Below are 13,996 nucleotides of genomic sequence, written 5' to 3' on the forward strand. Positions count from 1 at the left end.
ATATACATATATTTATTTTTAATAGATATTTTCTTTATTAATATTTCAAATCTTTCCTAGGTTACCCTTCAAAAGTCCCCTATCCTGTTCCACCTACACCTGCTCCCTAACCCAACAACTCCTAATTCCTGGCCCAGACATTCTATATACTGGGGTATAGAATATTCACAGGATCAAGGGCCTCTCCTCCCACTGATGGCCAACTTTGCCATCCTCTACTACATTGCATCTAGAGCCACCAGTACCACCATGTTTGTCTTTAGTTGGTGGTTTAGTCCCAGGGAGCACTGGGTGTAATGGTTAGTCATATTGTTGTTCCTCCTATGGGGCTGCAAATCCCTTCAGCTACTTGGGTACTTTCTCTAGCTCCTTCATTGAGGACCCTGTGCTCCATCCAATGAATGGCTGTGAGCATTTACTTCTATATTTGTCAGGCACTGGCAGAGCCTGTCAGGAGACAACTATATTAATCTCCTGTCAGCAAGATCTTCTTGGCACCTGCAAAAGTATCTGGGATTGATTGTTATTTATGGGATGGATCCCTAGTTGGGCAGTCTCTGGATGGTCATTCCTTCAGTCTCTGCTCCAAACTTTTTCTCTATAACACCTTCCATGAGTATTTTGTTCCCCCTTCAAAGAAGGATTGAAGAATCCACACTTTGGTTTTTATTTTTCTTGAGTTTCATGTGTTTTGCAAATTGTATCTTGGATATTCTAAGCTTGTGGATTAATATCCACTTATCAGTGAGTGCATATTATGTATGGTCTTTTGTGATTGGGTTACCTCATTTAAGATGATATCCTCCAGATCCATCCATTTGTCTAAGAATTTCATAAATTCATTGTTTTACTAGTTGCATAGTACTCCATTGTGTAAATGTACCACATTTTCTGTATCCATTCCTCTGTTGAGGGACATTTGGGTTCTCTCCAGCTTCTGGCTATTATAAATAAGGCTGCTTTGAACATAGTGGAGCATGTGTCCTTATTACAAGTTGGAGCATCATTTGGGTATATGCCCTAGATTGGTATTGCTATATCTTCCAATAGTACTATGTCCAGTTTTCTGAGGAACTCCCAAACTGATTTCCAGAGTGGTTGTACCAACTTTCAATCCCACCAGCAATGAAAAATGTTCCTCTTTCTCCACATCCTTGCCAGCATCTACTGTCACATAAATTTTTGATCTTAGCCACTGTGACTGGTGTGAGGTGGAATCTCAGGGCTATTTTGATTTGCGTTTTACTGATGACTAAGGATGTTGAACATTTATTTTGGTACTTCTCAGCTGTTATTAGACGCGTTCTCACGACCGGCCAGGAAGAACACCACAGACCAGAATCTTCTGCGGCAAAGCTTTATTTCTTACATCTTCAGGAGCAAGAGTGTAAGAAGCAAGAGAGCAAGAAGCAAGAGAGAGAGAAAACGAAACCCCGTCCCTCTTAAGGAGCATTCTCCTTCGCCTCGGACGTGTCACTCCCTGATTGGCTGCAGCCCATCGGCCGAGTTGACGTCACGGGGAAGGCAGAGCACAAGTAGTCATAAGATACCCTTGGCACATGCGCAGATTATTTGTTTACCACTTAGAACACAGCTGTCAGCGCCATCTTATAACGGCGAATGTGGGCGCGGCTCCCAACACTCAGCCATTCAGTATTCTTCAGTTGAGAATTCTTTGTTTAGCTCTCTGCCCCATGTTTAATGGGGTTATTTGGTTTCTTGGATTGTAACTTCTTGAATTCTATGTATTTATTGGATATTAACCCTCTATCAAATTTAGAATTGGTAAAGATCTTTTCCCAATCTGTTGGATGTCTTTTTGTCTTATTGACAGCGTCCTTGCCTTACAGAAACTTAGCAATTTTATGAAATCCCATTTGTTGATGCTTGATCTTATAGTACAAGCCACTTGTGTTCTCTTCAGGAATTCTTCCCCCATAACCATATCTTTGACGCTCTTCTTCTCTTTCTCTTCTATAGTTTTCATTGCCTCTAGTTTTATGTGGAGTTTCTTGATCTACTTAGTCTTGAGCTTTGTACAACAAAATAAGAATGGATCGATTCCCATTTTTCTTCATGCTAACTACCAGTTGAGCCAACACCATTTGAAAATGCTGTCTTTTTTTCACTGGATGGTTTAAGCTCCTTTGACAAAGATCAAGTAGCCATAGGTGTGTAGGTTCATTTCTGGGTCTTCAATTTTATTCCATTGATCTAACTGTCTGTCACTCTACCAGTGCCAAGCAATTTTTATCAAAATTGCTCTGTAATACAGCTTGAGATCAGGGATGGGGCTTCAACCAGAGATTCTTTTATTGTTGAGATTAGGCTTTGCTATCCTAGGTTTGTTGTTGTTGCTGTTGTTGTTTTTTTTTTTAAATTCCAGATGAATTTGCAAATTGCCCTTTCTAACTCTGAAGAATTTTGATGGGAATTGCATTATCTGTAGATTGCTTTTGGCAAGATGGCCATTTTTACTATATTATCGTGTCAATCCATGAGCATGGGAGATCTTCTCATCTTCTGAGATCTTCCATTTCTTTCTTCAGACTTGATGTTCTTATCATACAGATTTTCCCCTTGATTATGGTCACACCAAGTCTTTTTATATAATTTGTGACTAATGTGAAAGGTGTTATTTCTCTAAATTCTTTCTCAGCCTGTTTATCCTTTGTGTAGAGAAAAACCACTGATTTGTTTGAGTTAATTTTATATCCAGCTACTTCACTGAAGGTGTTTATCAGGTTTAGGAGTTCTCTGGTGGAATGTTGGGGTCACTTATGTATACTATCTTATCATCTGCAAATACTGATATTTTGACTTCTTCCTTTCCAATTTGTATCCCCTTGATCTCCTTTTGTTGTCCAATTGCTCTGGCTAGGGCTTCAAGTATGTTATTGAATAGGTAGGGATAAGGTGGGCAGCATTGTCTAGTCTCTGATTTTAGTGGCATTGCTTCGAGTTTCTCTCTATTTAGTTTGGTGTTGGCTACTTGGTTGCTGTATATTGCTTATACTTTGTTTAGGTTTCAGTCTTGAATTCCTGATCTTCCCAAGATTTTTATCTTGACACAGTGTTGGAATTTGTCAAATGCCTTCTCAGAGATGATCATGTGTATTTTGTCTTTGAGTTTGTTTATATAGTGGATTATGTTGATACATTTCTTTATATTGAACCATCCCTGCATCCCCTGGGATGAAGCCTACTTGATCATGAGGAATGATCGCTTTGTTATGTTCTTAGATTCTGTTTTTGAGAATTTTATTGAGTATTTTTGCGTCAATATTTATAAGGGAAATTGGTCTGAAGTTCTCTTTCTTTATTGAGTCTTGTGTGGTTTAGGTATCAGAGTAATTGTGGCTTCATAGAATGAATTGGGTAGAGTACCTTCTGTTTCTACTTTGTGTAATAGTTTGAGGAGAATTGGAATTAGGTCTTCTTTGAAGGTCTGATAGAACTCTGCACTAAACTTATCTGGTCATAGGCTTCTATGGTTGGAAAACTATTAATGACTTTTTCTATTTCTTTAGGGGATATGGGACTCTTTAAAGCATTAATCTGATCCTGATTTAACTTTGGTACTTGGTATCTGTCTAGAAAATTGTCCCTTCCATTCATATTTTCCAGTTTTGTTGAGTATGGACTTTTATAGTAGGATCTGATGATTTTTTGGGTTCCCTCAGATTCTGTTGTTATGTCTCCCTTTTCATTTTGATTTTGTTAATTAGGATACTGCCCTTATACCCACTAGTTAGTTTGGCTGAGGGTTTATCTGATTTGCTAATTTTCTCAAAGAACTGGCTCCTGTTTTGGTTGAGTCTTTGTATAGTTCTTTTTGTTTCCATTGGTTGATTTCAACTCTGAGTTTATGTCCTGCCATGTACTCTTCTTGGGTGAATTTGATTCTTTTTGTTCTAGAGCTTTCAGATGTGCTGTCAAACTGCTAGTGTATGCTTTCTCCAGTTTCTTTTTGGAGACACTCAGAGGTATGACTTTTCCTCTATGGTCTGCTATCATTGTGTTCCATAAGTTTGGGTATGTTGTGCCTTTACTTTCTTTAAACTCTAAAAAGTCTTTAATTCCTTTCTTTATTTCTTCCTTGACCAAGTTGTTATTGAGTAGAGTGTTGTTCAGTTTCCATGTGTATTGGGCTATCTTTTATTTATATTGTTAATGAAGATCATCCTTAGTCATTGGTGATCTAATAGGATACATGTGATTATTTCAATATTTTTGTATCTGTTTAGGCCTGTTTTATGTTCAGTTATATGGTCAATATTGGAGAAGATACCATAAGGTGTTTAGAAGTAGGTATATCCTTTTGTTTTAGGATAAAATGTTCTATAGATATCTGTTAAATCCATTTGTTTTATAACTTCTGTTAGTTTCACTGTATCTCTGTTTAGTTTCTCTTTTCATGATCTGTCCATTAATGAGAGTGGTGACTTGAAGTCTCCTACTATTATTGTGTGAGGTGCAATGTGTTCTTTGAGCTTTACTAAAGTTTCTTTAATAAATGTGACTGCCGTTGTATTTGGAGCATAGATATTCAGAATTGAGAGTTCCTCTTGGTAGATTTTACCTTTGATGAGTATGCAGTGTCCCTCCTTGTCTTTTTTGATAACTTTAGATAGAAAGTTGATTTTATTCGATATTAGACTGGCTACCCCAGCTTTTTTCTTGGAACTATTTGCTTGGAAAATTATTTTACAGCCTTTTACTCTGAGGTAATGTCTATCTTTGTCTCTGAAGTTAGTTTCCTGTATGAAGCAAAATGTTGAGTCCTGATTATGTAACCAGTCTGTTAGTGTATGTCTTTTTATTGGGGGAATAGAGTCCTTTGATATGAAGAGATATTAAGGAAAAGTAATTGTTGCCTCTTGTTATTTTTATTTTTTGTTAGAGGTAGGATTCTGTTCATGTGGCTATCTTCTTTTAGGCATGCTTTTAAAATCTCTCTATTTCTGATAGAGCCTATGACAGGGGGAAAAGAACAAAGTAGGTCAGCTAAAAAGATTATTTGTTTCAAATAATTATCTAAGACTATTACGTTTAAGTTTTGTATTTCAAGATTTGTAAGTTTATTGGATATGGTTAAAAGTATGTATTATCTGTAACAAAAAAAGTTAAGTTAAAACTAGCAACACCAGGTTAATAATTGAAAATCTATACATAGATAATCGTAAAGGAACCATGTGGCATTATTCCATTTCCATTTAAATAAGAAGTGTTCTACCTCAATCTTTAGCCAGCCACTTGTCTGGTAGCTATTGCTGCAACCAGAAGGATAGCTTTGAACAAAATCCCACAGCCCCATGTAAATGCCTCCAGGCAGCTCATTTTTGTGGCTGCAGTTCTTTTGTCATATGACTTTACCATTGTCTTCAGTAAAGGTGAACCTATAGTATAGGCCAACCAAGAAGGCAGCAACAAGTTTCCAAGATATTTAAGGTGAGTGTAGATTTTTGTCTAATTCCTATTCTAAAGACAAGGACTACAAAAGATAGGATTTTAACATAATAGTTGTTTAATATAAGTAACTCAAGTTAACATTGATTTTCAAGACATGAAGGTGTCATTCAGTTAGCTAGTCTATGAGCCAGGCTATGTATGCTTCAAAGGGTGGGGTCAAAGTGGTGACCCCAGCCCTAGATGAATCCCAGATATTGAGCAAAGTTTTTGCAATGTTGTTGAAGTTTGGGTTTGCCTTGTAAAGATTATTGTTGTGCCCTGCATCTTCACAATTCAAATAAAAATGGTACTTCACTTTTGATATTGTAGGACACCAAAGTTGCAAGAATTTAAACTTCTTTGATAACTAATTTTGGAGTTTTGAAGAAAATTTAAATTTCAAAAGGCTGGATATTTTTAAGGAGCAGTGTTCACAAATATTTAAATATGTATATGTCGTTACATGTATTATTTAAATTTTTAATTTTCTTTTCTTTTACTTATTATTATTAAATTTATTGTTTTAAATAGAATAATTGTGAGTCCTTATTATACAATCTTGATAAATAAATAACCACTCTGTAAATCAGTCTGGCAGTTCCTCAGAAAACTGAACATAGTACTACTGGAAGATCTAGCAATACCTCTCCTGGGCATATACCCAGAAGATGTTCCAGTTTGTAATAACAGCCTCATTTATAATATCCAGAAGATGAAAATAACCCAGATATCCCTCAACAGAGGATTGGATACAGAAAATGTGGTACATTTACACAACGGAGTACTACTCAACAACTAAAAATAGTGAATTGATGAAATTCCTAGGCAAATGGATGGATTTGGAGGATATCATCCTGAGTAAGGTTACCCAATCACAAGAGAACACACATGATATGCACTCACTGATAAGTGGCTATTAACTGAGAAACTTAGACTACCCAAGATACAATTTGCAAAACACATGAAACTCAAGAAGAAGGAAAACCAAAATGTGGATACTTTGTTCCTTCTTTGAATGGGGAACAAAATACCCATGGAAGGAGTTACAGAGACAAAGTTCAGAGCTGATATGGAAGAAAGGACCATCCAGAGACTGCCCCACCCAGGGATCCATCCCATATACAACCACCAAACCCAGACACTATTGCATATGCCAGCAAGATTTTGCTGAGAGGACAGCTGATATAGCTGTCTCTTGTGAGGCTATGCCAGTACCTGCCAAATACAGAAGTAGATACTCACAGTCATCTATTGAAAATATAATTAAATAAAAGCTAAAAGTTAGGATCACAGACACGAACACTAAACAATATACACCAGAAACTGCCTATACCTATTCTATAATGCAACAAGACAGTGACACAAGGTGTCTGGCAAAAGTCTCTCCTTACTAAGGTCTATTCAGACAACAGTGACTGATTTAAGAATGGGTGTTTAGCCTTCTGTCTTTGCAAGTATTTTTATGCTTTAGCTATTTTGATAAATGGAATCATATAAGAAACTGTGATTATTTATAGTGGTACACTATGTAAGGGCCTAGAAAGTAAAGTTGCCAGTGTCCCTCTGAACTTTACTCATAATTTAAAATGTGTATTTTGGTACAGTCTTAGGGTTCCATTGCTATGAAGAGAAACTATAACCAAGAAAATTCTTAATAAGGACAACATTTAATTGGGGGTGACTTACAGGTTTAGAGGTTTAATCTATTATCATCAAGGTGGGAAGGATGGTACTGTCTAGGCAGGCATGGTGCAGGAGGACCAAACAGAAGACTTGCTTCTATGTGACTAGGAGGAAGATCCCAAAGCCAAATCCCCCAAGGTGACACACTTCCAATAACAAGTCCACATCTACTACAAGGCCACATCTTATAATAGTGCCACTGCCTGGGTCTAGCAAATACAAACCAGCAAGATATTAAAAAGCTTCAACTCAGAAGTTGTTATTCTTTTAAGGGTCTGATTTAGTTAGGGTTTTACTGCTGTGAACAGGTACCATGACCAAGACAACTCTTATAAGGACAACATTTAATTGGGGTTGGCTTACAGGTTCTGAAGTTCAGTCTATTATCATCAAGGCATGAACATAGAGCATCCAGGCAGGCATGGTGCAGGAGGAACTGATAGTTCTACATCTTCATCTGAGAGCTGCTAGCAGAATACTGACTTCCAAGCAGATAGGATAAGGGTCTTAAAGTGCACACCCACAGTGACACACCTAGGCCACACCTACTCTAACAGGGCCACACCTTCTAATAATGCCACTCTCTATTCTGGCATATGCAAACCATCACAGCCTCAACCTTTTTTTCTTTCTTTTTTCCTTTCTTTCTTCCTTCCTTTCTTTCTTTCTTTCTTTCTTTCTTTCTTTCTTTCTTCCTTTCTTCCTTCCTTCCTTCCTTCCTTCCTTCCTTTCTTTCTTTCTTCCTTTCTTCCTTTCTTCCTTTCTTCCTTTCTTCCTTTCTTCCTTTCTTCCTTTCTTCCTTTCTTCCTTTCTTCCTTTCTTCCTTTCTTCCTTTCTTCCTTTCTTCCTTTCTTCCTTTCTTTTCTTCCTTTCTTCCTTTCTTCCTTTCTTCCTTTCTCCCTTTCTCCCTTTCTCCCTTTCTCCCTTTCTCCCTTTCTCCTTTCCTTTCCTTTCCTTTCCTTTCCTTTCCTTTCCTTTCCTTTCCTTCCTTCCTTCATGTATTTATTTACTTATATTACACTCCAAGTTTTATTCCCCTCCTAGTCCACCCTCTGACTGTTCCATATCGCATACCTCCTCCCAGCCCTTGTCTCCACAAGCCACCAGACCTCTAAATTCCCTGGAGTCTCCAGTCTCTTGATGGTTAGGTGCACATTCTCAGATTGAACCCAGACCTGGCAGTCCTCTGCTATATATGTGTTGGGGGTCTCATATCAGCTAGTGTATGCTGCCTCTTTGGTGGTCCAGGGTTTGAGAGATCTCCATAGCCACAGTAATCGTGCCTTGGAGCTGGATCCCACTTTGGGCCTGTCACTGGTTGGCTCAAACTTAATAGAGAAAAAATGTAAAAATCCTAATCTTATAAAAGCTACTATCTTATTAAAAACTGTTAAATATAATTAAGATATGCAATTTAGTGATCAGTTACCTTTTCAAATGATCAAATTCTTCAATGTGGTTAGAACTGTACTTGTAGCCATTCTAGGAACTAATGTAATTAATTACAGAAATAATCCTTATTTACACTCCTTTATTTGTTAGGTTAAGAAAGCAACTAAAAGTAAGCAACATTTATTTAATTGTTCACTCTGTTATACTTAATAGATAATGGCCCTCAAACTTGTGAAAAATATGCTGAATATGGAACTCAAAATGTTTAATGGAAAAAGCTTATCATGACAAACAGAGATACCATGTCCTGACAATAGTATAGCTGAGTCTTGAGGTAGATAAATTCCCAATTTTGTGGAGAATCACCATATTAACTTCCATAGTTGTACAAGCTTTCATCTTTTTTTTGACATTTTTTTATTACATATTTTCCTCAATTACGTTTCCAATGACAAGCTTACATCTTGACCCTCCTTAGAAGGACTTCCCACTTGCTCCACAGTGATGGGTTTTAATGTATGCATGTATCAGATTTTTGTTTACTGATTAACCTATAGTTAGGATTCACTCATATTGATATATATGAATATGTACGTATATTCACATGTGAATTTGTATGTATGTTCATATTAACTATATGTGTATATATTTGGTCAACCTATAGTAAGAATTCATTTATTCATTTTTACTCACATCAACATGAAAAGACACTGATGACATTCCTATATATACACCAACTTCATATATGTGCCCAGGGATTAGATTACATGTAACCTCTCAGGTATGATTCCAGCTCTACACTTGCATGCCTGTTTCTATGCATCCTGCCATGATGGCCCTGGACTCTAATCCTCTCAAACTGTAAGGCCCCAAATTAAATGTTAGCTTTTTAAAGTTGTGTCGGTCATGGTGTTTTGTCACAGTTATAGAAAATTGCTCAAGACAATAAGTCACTATCTTTATTTTCTTTTCTCTTTTAATTATTATAAATCATTCTATTCATTTACATCTCAAAAAGTATCTCACTTCCCTGTAACCCCCTCCACCAACCCCCAATTCTGTGTTATACCACAAATCCCTCATCTGCCCTCCTTTTTGCCAGTATGAGAGTGTTACCCCATCCTCTATTACACATACTCTGAGGCAATTGATGACAAGAACCAAGTATGGCAGTTCCTGGGGAGGTCTGGCCAGCAACTGACCAATGCAGATACAGATGGTTGGGTCCAACCACCAGATTGAACTCAGGGAACATGTTGGGTGAGCTGGCAGAAGGACTGGAGGAGCAGAGATGGGTTACAACCCCATTGGAAGAGCAATATAGGCTTGCCCAACCACCCAGTTCTCCCAGAGATGAGACCACCAACCAAGAGGAGACCTAGAAGGATCCATGGCTCCAGATACATATGTAGCAGAAACTGTCCCTGCTGACCAGCAAGGGGAGAAGAGGTCCTTGGACCTGAGGAGGTTTTATGCCTCAGAGTAGGAGGATGTGGCAAGTACTATCTTAAATACTACCTTTTATGGGCTTAACTTCTTTAATGGCCACAGACATCAGCTAGATAAGTATCCTTTTAAATATTTGATTGTATACACATATTTACACTCATATCTCTTTTTTCCTTGATGTAAAATGTATAAAATGGATTTTAATCAAGGTTCTCCTACTTGGTTATATCCTGAGGATGGCAAAGTTACAAATTAGATCAAGATATGCAAACTAGACTTTAGATAAATTACAACAATAAAAATAAAATTTGGAGGAGATTGCTGTTTCTACTACACAAAGTAAAAGCGACACTAACACATATTCCATGTAAATTAAAGCAAAAATATTGTGTCACTAATGTTTAAAAGCCAACATAGTATTAAAACTAAAACAATTAAAATGTAGCTATCCCAGTGAATATAAACCCTATGTATATGCCTGTTGTATCATAAGTTCTTGATGCCTTGTTTTCATATATATAAAGATTTGCATCTCAGACTAAATTATGTCATTAACAAGAAGTATACAGGAAATCACATTTTCAAATGAGTGGTAACATTCATAGAAAAGGAAGAAATTAGATTAAAGTTATCTATCAGAGGAGTGTACAAGAAAAAAAATTATGTCATAACATCATTTTCAGCTCACCCCACTGTGCTGGCGTGCAGGCTGCAGCTTCATTGAACTCATTTACTTTTCTTGGGTAAATGAATATTTAAGACACTAAGTTATTTTTAACAACAGCTAAATGTTATATTTGAAAAATTCACTCACAGAACCTACATGACATAATAAACCTCACTTTCTTTAAGTTTAAATCTCTTTTTACAAGTTTTTTTTTTCTCTAAATGAATAACTGACATGCTTTTCACATGGCCACAGCACCCAGGGATTGGCTTTGCATAGTAAATACAATGGAACGTATTGTTTATTTCTTTTATAACGGTTATAGTTTGTGTTTAGGAGCTCAGTAATAGACTTAAAGCTTCCTCATTCACCCCAGCTTTCTCTAAGCTTCTCAGTATTGTATACCAACATTCAGCCCACACTGTATTCACACTGAGTTTCAATCAATAAACATGTTGATTTTCAATGGAAACACAGGCATTTCTTAAACCATAGTGTTGTTATCTGGCTACCACATTGGAGAGCTAATGAACTTCCTAATCTCCCTGGTTTCCAAGCATCTAAAGACATTGTACTTTTAACTGGCATTTACCAGCTTCCTCATTCAGGAACAACATAATGATAACTATGTTCCTGAATATAGTTTTGAATTGACTATTAAGAAACCGATTGGTAGCTTGTGAAGCTACGCCAGTGCCTGGCAAATACAGAAGTGGATTCTCACAGTCATCTATTAGATGGAACACAGGGCCCCTAAAGAAGGAACTAGAGAAAGTACCCAAGGAGATAAAGGGTTCTGCAACCCTATAGGAGGATCAACAATATGAACTAACCAGTACCCCACAGAACTGTGTCTCTAGTTGCATATGTAGCAGAGGATGGCCGAGTCTGCCACCAGTGGAAGGAGAGACCCTTGGTCTTGCAAAGATCATATGCTCCAGTACAGGGGAATGCCAATGCCAGGAAGCAGGAGTAGGTGGGTTGGGGAACGGGGGTGGAGGGTATAGGGGACGTTTGGGATAACATTTGAAATGTAAATGAAGAAAATATCTAATAAAAAAATGAAGAAAAAAAAAAGAAAGAAAGAAATGGCATGGAGGAAACCAAAACTGAAGAAAGGGATATAAGAAACAGCAAAGACACGAAGAGCAGGGGTTGATGAGAAAGATGGAAGAAGGTAGAGAGGGAAAGGAAACAAGGCAATAGTGGAGAGTACCATTCTTTGAATTCCTCTGTCTCCAACTCTAACAGGATCTCATGCACTCAGACCTATTCTCTCTATGGCTGGGAGGATAAGCTTATAAGTAAAATGAACTCTTTTTCTTTCTTCTTGGAGATGTTTTGTGGAGGTACATTACAAAGTCTTGGCATGCTAAATTAGAAATTGAATAGAGTTAGTGCTAGGAGCAGATGCCCACCCATGGAATGGATCACAAGTTGGGCCAGTCACTGCTCAGCTATTCCTTCAGTCTGCTCCATTTTTGTCCCTGCATTTCTTTTAGATGGGATCAATTTTAGGTTGAAAGTGTTGTAGGTGGGTTGGTGCCTTATCCCTCCATTCAGGGTCCTTCTTGACTACTTAAGGTGTACTCTTCAAGTTCCATATGCCTAGTGTTGGGCATCTTGGCTAAGGTCACCCACATGGAGTCCTGGGAACCTCCCCCATACCAGGTCTCTGGAATTTTCTAGAGGTTCCTCCTAGTCCCCAACCTTGGCAGTCAGTGCTCTTAACCGCTGAGCCATCTCTCCAGCCCTTATTCTTGTATATGCTAACATTCAAAAATAAGTTACTCTAATAATCACAAAATTAGCTTATATTTTATTAGAAAAATCAAGTATAACCTTTATGAACATAACCTTTTATGTTTGGCTATGAACATAAAGCCATCAATATGGAATTTTCAGAAAAATTAATGTCAAAATATCACATACAAGACCTGCCCCTGGCAATGATTCTGTTCATCATATTAATGAAAAGTCTGATAAGGACTAGAAGATGGGTCAGCTTTTACAAGAACTTGCTGATCTTACATAACATTGCTTTGATTCTCAGAACCTACATGACATCTAACAATTATTTGCAATTTCAATTCCAATGACTCTGATACACTCTTAAATTCTCCACGAGCCATGAGCATGCAGGTATTTCAGACATACCTCTAAGCAAAACTCCCATTACTCACTCAAAAAGTAGTATTTCTGCTTTTTACCCATTACTTAAGAGAATAATTTATTCCCTTGTTTAATGATTGTTGAACTTTATGATATTTGACTGTACATCTTTTATGTGAAAATGTTTCCTTTTTGAGTATAGTCACATTTCAGGGGAAAGCAACCCTTACTCTTCTTTTAATTTTAGCATGGTTTAACACAGGTTTTAAGACACATAGTATATAAAATGAGTGAATAATTAAATTCTGAGATATATAAATATTTCATGTTTTAATTTTTGCATGGTGATAACCATGTTCAATGTTGACAAAAAGGGGTACACATCAGACAAAATATTTACTTTTGATTTTAGATAACTGTTGATTTTTAATTATATGATGCCAAATAGTAATAAAGGACCAAAAGTACAGTTTAGAACCATATTTGTTCACTTATCCTCAAGCATGAGACACTTATTTAACTATCTTTGTATGGACCAGGATTTCTTCAACTTGGCCATGGTGGTCATTTAGGATGGGTAACCACTACGACTAGCTATTCTTTTTGGCATACTACTCTCTCCTACATTCTCTGTTTCAAATTTCTAGGCATTCTTAAAGCTCTCAATTCAAATCAATATTTCACTGTTGAGAATGCTCCACATATTTTCACCCCATTTTTAATTGGGTTATTTGGTTTAGTTATGTCCCGTTCCTTGAATTCTTTATATAATTTGAATATGAGCCCTCTCTTGGATTTATATCCTTATGGTTGATGAAGACCTTTTTCCACCTGTAGGTTGCTGTTTTGTTCTTTTGACAGTATCATTTACCTTAAAGAAATATTTGAGTTTCATATGGTCTTATTTATTAAAGGCCAAGAAACACTTCAATAAATGTTCAACATCCATAGTTGACAAAGACATGCAAATCAAAATGACTATGAGATTCTGTCTTACACATGTCAGAGCAGCCAAAATAAAAACTCAAGTGGCCAAAGATGTAGAGCTAGGGGAACACTCCTCTGATGCTGGTTGGAGTCCAAAATTCTATAACCAGTTTGGATATCAATTTGGTGGTCTCTCATAAAATTTGAAATAGTTCTATCTCAAGACACAGCTATACTATTCCTGGGCATATACTGAAAAGATGCTCAACCATACCACAAGGGCAATTACTCAGTTATGTTTCTAGAAGCATTGTT

Source organism: Mus musculus, chromosome 13, assembly GCF_000001635.26.
Source record: "Mus musculus strain C57BL/6J chromosome 13, GRCm38.p6 C57BL/6J".
In the NCBI taxonomy this organism is placed as follows: Eukaryota; Metazoa; Chordata; class Mammalia; order Rodentia; family Muridae; genus Mus; species Mus musculus.